The following is a 6877-nucleotide window of genomic DNA, read 5'->3' as shown; positions in this document are numbered from 1 at the left end:
GTGTTTGTCATGTAATAGCAATGCTTGTTCTGAAGAATATTATTTGGTGAGATACTCTAATAAAGTAGTCAGGTAATTATAATACTCTAATATAACAGTCACTTAGCTGTAGAGAAAACTCTTTTCAAAATTACTGTGTATGTCCTGCAAGGTGACATGATAAAAAAGGAAGCATTGCTTGTACAAAATGCAAACAATGTCAAACATTACTAAAGGCATATCATGTTATATTATCTTCCTCACTATCTGCGAAAGCCAATTTTTGTGTACTTGTACTTATTAGTAGTGTTGCAGGGTGAACTGTTTATAATTGTTGCAGGATAAATGAGGCATGAATCCCAATGAGCAGCTTGTTACTACCAACTGGATTGAACATACCTGACTCTAGAGTCTGATCAAAGTTTGTAACTCATCAGCTACGTGTCAAGCAGTTGTGAAAACTATTCACAAGCAAGGAACTCAACTGAAATATTATTGCATAATTCAATGAACAACATTACTTGTGATCACAATGTTATAGCATAACTAGTGTTTGTGTTACTTGTACTTGATTTGAGTTTGTATTTCAACGACCAAGGGCTATTTGGTATACTAGCAATACCTTTCGTAAATACAATTCTTAAAGGGAACTAGTGGTGATCTATATACGAACAACTTGAGAGTTCCACACTTTGTGTATGTAAATAATTCATCATGATGCTGCTTGACAATGTACTGTAATACAACATGCATGTTCGGTCAGTTATAGTCTACACATCCATCTGCAAGTAAGCACATACATTATCACAACTTTTGTCCAACCACGGACACATTATGGAGTATTATTATCATCTAGTGACAGTTAGATATTACTACTAGTGACAGTTAGATATTACTTAAATGTTCTCTTCCTTCACAGTTCTTATGCACCCCTCAGCCCCTGGCCCAATATCTTGATTTCAGTTTCTCAGAATGCCTGTGAATAAGAAAATATACATTTTAATTCAAGAAATATACAAAATAGTCCACATACCTCTCTCAGTGCTATTACATTGGCTGAACATAATTTGACGCTAAACAAACAAGAAAGTAAATCATGAAATTTAATGATAAAATAATACTCATATTTTTCCTAATGGTGCACTACGGCCAGTCCCATATAATTATATCATACACACAGTAGTTGCTAGATACGGTATAGAGTCGTACAACAGAAATAAATGCCTGGTTTTACAGGAACTCCTAGTACAAAACAGTGAAGCAAAAGCATTTTACAGCATTCCTTTAAACTTGAAATCTATGTGGAATATATCAAGAAGAGAAAACCTCAAGTTGATTCCAAGGAATATGATTTTTGGTCTTGTAAATTATAGTCACCAGTCTTGTGGCTAGGGTAAACACTTGCCTGAACATAATAAGTGTCCGGGCCATAATTGACGATACAGTACTTGAAATCAGGAAATGTACCTTGACACCATTAATGGTTTCATTTGTAGTTGTTTAGACCTCTAAAATTAGGACACTTTGGGTATACTAGCATCACTAAAGTGCTAGTTTCGTCCCTGATTAGGAACAGTGTATGACACATAATCAACAAATGTTTTGTAAATTATTGGCTCAGTTCTACATACTACACACATGCACACACGCGTGCACAGCACATACACACATGGTTGAAACAAGATCATCTACATCACATTTTGTCTGGGCTTAGTGGGTCATCTGGGCAGGTAATCCAGATCTGACCCATTTTATGGACTGACCTGGATTGAGGGCTGGGTAAAATTTCATGAAATTTTTACCTGTTATGCTCTTCAGTGTTCCCAATGTGCTCAAAAACATTTCTTACAATTATCTTTGAAAGTTTTAATCAGTGAATGCTCAATTAGAGTAAATTGACTACAAAGTGACTGTTCTATTAAAGAGTATCAATTTAAGGAGCTTTGGACAATGCATTGGAGTGCTCAATTGCAGTTTCCACTGACTGCTCTATTAGAGAGTATAAGTAGTGTTCATAACATCCACCTAATATGCTAGCATTATGCTGGTGCAGCACTTCAGCCTATCAGTAGTGAGCCACACATGCACGCACGCACGCACGCACGCACGCACGCACGCACACAGTTTAAGGGTATTAAAAAGTTGAAATTTAAAGTATCTAAATCATTTTAATTGGAAATGTATTTGGTCACTACAATATATACCTGACCAGCCACAAATCATGAGGAACCAAGTACAAATTGAAATAGTTACTATTCATGAAATCAAAAATCTAGTAAATTTGAAGCACTTTCTAAATCTGTCAGTGGCTGGGAACACAGCCCCAGACCTCTGTACCTCACTGCTAAATCTGGAAGCCACTTTGGAAATATCCTGGATACGCCTCTGGAATTGATGAACTTAAAATAAGCAACTATTGTAATTACTTTGTTTGTGGTTACAAATTGCAGCAACACTGTGACAACACTGTCAGAACAGACTCCAGTACACACTCAGGTAGTACTAGCACAGTTGATTTCAGATTGCTTTTGAACAATTCACACGCGACTTGCAAACGTGATAATGTAAATGTCTACTTGCCGTATTTACATGTGCACTCCTGGAATTGTTTGACAGTAAAGGGGTGAGTATCTATTGTGCTATAGTATGTTCACGTTGAGCTGAATCCTGAAAAACAGTTAAAAGTGGATTTTTTCTCAACAGAGTTAACATTTCAGCCAACCAGATGATTATTGGTAATTAACAGCAAAGGTGTCAACAACAGACACGTACAGTTTACCTCCATTACAAGTTCGGGAAAGGGTTGTAATGGATCCTGTACTTATATGGCTTCCCCATAGGAAATGTATTGTGAAAATTTGTAAATATTATGTCAAACATTCGAACAAGATTTTGAAATGTTTTTAGCGGGTCAAGCAGTACTACAAATGAGCCAAATTTCAAGATCGTGTGTAATTGCATCCATGAGTTATTAAATGTTTTTGAGGATTCAGCTCAACGTGAACATACTATAGTACTAGTATTTAGTTGTACAAGTAAAGGAGCTAGGTTGCAAACAATTAGTTCATATGTTTGAACAATCACATTGTAAATTGTTCAATTGCATGCAGAAAGTAATCCGAAATCGACTGTACATGATCACAAAACACTAATATAGTATTTATGTTTCACTTTTAGTTTTACTGCATTAGTCACAGTAGATTACTAATAGAGTAGGAAAAGAAGTTGAGGAACGGTAGCTTGACTACCCGTATACTCAACTGAACATTTTCGATGATTCTGATCTACAAAAGTACAGGATGAGATAATGCTCTAGAGTATTTATAACCTTACTTTTGCTTAGAGTCTCCCGCTGGCAGCATGCAACCACTGATGCAACGAGATAATCTCATTTTTCCATTTAATACTCACTCCCCGTGACGTAGCGTTTACGTACGTTATCTTAACGACGAAAGTTACCGTGGTAACGAATATTACTGAAAATTCCTGTGAAAGTTCGTTCAGTTTGTTCATAAAATAAACTGGTTTTGGCAAAGAAGATACTTGAAAATTTGTGAGTTATTGTGTCTACAAGAACAGGCAGCTTGACTAAGCGGGTCGGTTTTGCAATACGTTAAACAGGAAGGCCGTTCGCAACTGACTGAAACAGCTGACCTACTGAAGAATACGAAGGTGACGTTTCTACTAGTAATATTCAGCTTGGTGTACAGTACTTTGTAATTTAGATATGGAAAGTGCAGCAAACATTTTATCTACAGTGCTGTGGAACCACTGGCTGACGGACGGTTGTGTACAATCACTAGACTGGACTAGTGGACTGGACTGGTGGACTCAGTTTTTTTTTTTTTTGTTTGTTATTCATTTCAGCACATATTTGGGCAATTGATTGTAGCTATTGCTACATTGAATGTAAAATATGCAGGTGGACCTGTCTTCCTGGCACTATCTCTTATCTTAGGATTGTGTGCAATTCTCTTTCTTGACATAATCTCTATTGTACGACTACCATTCGTCTTATCATGAAGTACAAACCATACAGCACATGTGTATGTAGTGTTGCAGTAACCATGTATCCTACAAGTTATAGTCATGGAGTCGGCTAAATTAAGTGGTGACAGTTAACTGTCTTGCTATTCGATAGCTGATACAAAGGTTCTATAGTTTTTGCACGACAGCAACAACAAGTGAAATCATGTTTTAGATTTGTTGACGTGCAAGAACTATTAGAACCTCTATACATAGCTGAAGTTGACAAGCCTGGCATGATCACACCTTTCTTTAGTTTGTGTGTGGGTTTCTTTAAATGTGGGTGAGTGGTCTAACTACATGAGACTAGCATACTTACAACCAGTTTCACAAATATTTGATTTTAAAAGGGAAAATACCTAAGTCCGGTAGTCCAGTCCACCAGTCCAGTCCACTAGTCCAGTCCAGTGATTGTATACAACCCTGACGGACTGGCAAGACGGTGCTAAAGATGCAGTCTCATGGCTGCTTCAAAATGACTGGTACATCGAATAGTGAAATTTCAGACAGTTGAATCTCTTTAATGCCGAGTTTAATGCCTAACTCAGCCAGGTGACGAAGCTACGTATCTAACCTCAGTTTGCCAGCTGTTACAGCAAAGTGTGAGTGTTTACAGTGGATAGCTGCCATTATGTACCCTTTACAGAACAGCTGACATCATGCCAATCCTACCCGCTGAGTGTAGTGTGCATGCTGATATGGTTATGTTCTGCTATGTGCACAGTGGCAGCCAAGTAACCTAGGAGACAGCCCGGCAGGTTAGTTACACATTCCTATTATCAGTTACATACATGCAGGTACACCATGTAGGTATTGTGTCTGGTAATTGATTAATGACTGGCTTGTTGACTGCTTGTTGCAACACCAACATGCTTTCTGCACTGAGTCGTGACAATTAGCCAAGGTATGGACGTGGTAGATAGTTGAATAAGAATTGCCATCATCTCACATGTTATTATTACAGGTTGTAGTGTGTATGCTCCTGATATTCCATCTCCATCATGTTGTATACAAAATGTAAGTATTACAGCAATTGTGATACTAATAATACGACTTGACATTCTAGTGGTGTTGCCTTTTGATAACACACTGTGATGGATATTAATTGCCCGGCAGCTATTCCTGTTACTTGAAAATTATAGTAGCATCTGTCTTGCTGTTAACGCCCCTACTGTCAGGTGGAATTCCCTGCTGCAATGCAGATTGATGACAAATTGTAAGCATAGAGTGTACCAGATTGTTATGTATAATGTTTTGGCAGGTTCTGTGGACTGTATATGAAGTGTTGTTAGCTGTTTACAATATTAAGGTATGGTGTATGCTTGAATAAGAACTGTAACTATATTGCTTGCCAATGCTGCAGATCATGCTGGTCCTAACATCTCACGAACACTTCAGAAGTTGGAGTTGACTATTTGAACAGCATTTATTTTCTGTAATTGAAATACATTAATAATTATTTAAATACTAAATAACAATTGGGGATAACCTTTATACTAGCATAGGGATAACCTTCATCCTACCCATATGGGATAAAGGTCATACTATTGAAAGTTGGGATAACCGTTATCCCTGGATTTGGTATGCTATATGTGTCAGCCACTTTATCCCTGTTTTGGGATAACCTTCCAACCAACTGTTTTAACAGTGTAGATGCCACAAAAGATGCAGAAGGACAAGAAGCCATAATGTGTGAAAGTACTTGCAACGCCTGGATTCACAGGCAGTGTGCCGGTCTCTCACAAACACTTTATAAAGTCTACCAAGATGGAGATGATCCATTCTACTGTCCCCACTGTCACCTAGCCATTCAAGAGCAGCAACTACACGAGCTTACATCCGCCATTGATAGCCTCAAAAAAGAAGTCACAGACTTGAAAGCTGAAAGTCCCCAACCCAAGGAAATTGTTGGTATCACTCAACATATCATTCTAGAGCCACAACTGATCACTTCAGAATCTTCTACCAGCAAATCACAGTCTACTCCTTCACCAAACAACAAACATGTAGCTGTGCCTGACAATCCCATAGATCGCAAATTCAATGTCGTGGTTTATGGCATCAAAGAGAATCCCACTGGCACTCCTAGGAGTGCCCGCACTAAGTCAGATATCGATTGTTGTGTCCACATTTTGAAGGAAGCAAATAATGACATCACTGAACAGTCTATTAGAGACTGCTTCCGACTGGGAAAGTTCGATTCAACTAGAACAAAGCCAAGACCTCTACTTGTGAAATTATCTCGTGTTTTTGATGTAAATACTATCTTTTACAATAGATCCAAAATCCCCGAGGGCACACAAGTCAAACCGGATATGAGCAAAGAAGAAAAGCTGAGAGAGCAACTACTATTAAAGGAACGTTGGAGCCTGATTAGTTCAGGAACTGATAAAAAACACATTAAAATTTGTGGCACTAAAATTTACGTTAAAAACCAAATACATGGTGAACTAGTTGATTCAACCTTTGTACCTAAATCTAGATCCGAAGCATCAAACACTTCTAATAGTAATTCTACAATGGAAGTTGTCACACCTACCTCTCAATGACTCTCTTTTTTCTATACCAATTCCAGAAGTATAGTAAATAAACTCCAGAAATTCCAATCTGTAGTTTACTCTAAATGGTTTGATATAATTGGCTTAACAGAAACTTGGCTTTCTGATAGCATATTTGATAATGAAATTCTACCCTCCAATTATACCCTGTTTCGTCACGATCGTCAATCTCGTGGTGGTGGGGTCCTCATTGCAGTCAACGACAAAATCTCCTCCCAGAAATTAACTTCACCTGTAAACTTGGAAGCCATATGTGTCATACTGAATCTACCTAATCCTGTCACCATTTGCACAGTTTACGTACCTCCCAACAG

General features: G+C 37.9%; 2 long non-coding RNA genes across 2 annotated transcripts; one reads left to right on the top strand and one right to left on the bottom strand.

The window, feature by feature from the left end:
* Positions 1-464: 464 nt before the first annotated feature.
* Positions 465-3425, bottom strand: LOC136247281 (uncharacterized). The gene is made up of 4 exons (XR_010697314.1): positions 3313-3425; positions 3151-3263; positions 1013-1052; positions 465-955 (listed from the first exon to the last, which is right to left on the bottom strand). It is a non-coding gene; the product is annotated as an uncharacterized lncRNA (long non-coding RNA).
* Positions 3426-4434: 1009 nt separating this feature from the next.
* LOC136244907 (uncharacterized) lies at positions 4435-5665 on the top strand. The gene is made up of 6 exons (XR_010695644.1): positions 4435-4763; positions 4816-4909; positions 4970-5022; positions 5072-5221; positions 5267-5314; positions 5369-5665. It is a non-coding gene; the product is annotated as an uncharacterized lncRNA (long non-coding RNA).
* Positions 5666-6877: the final 1212 nt, after the last annotated feature.

Source organism: Dysidea avara, chromosome 2, assembly GCF_963678975.1.
Source record: "Dysidea avara chromosome 2, odDysAvar1.4, whole genome shotgun sequence".
NCBI lineage: Eukaryota > Metazoa > Porifera > Demospongiae > Dictyoceratida > Dysideidae > Dysidea > Dysidea avara.
The sequence above is the reverse complement of the archived record's forward strand: the minus strand, read 5'-3'. Positions and strand labels throughout refer to the sequence as shown.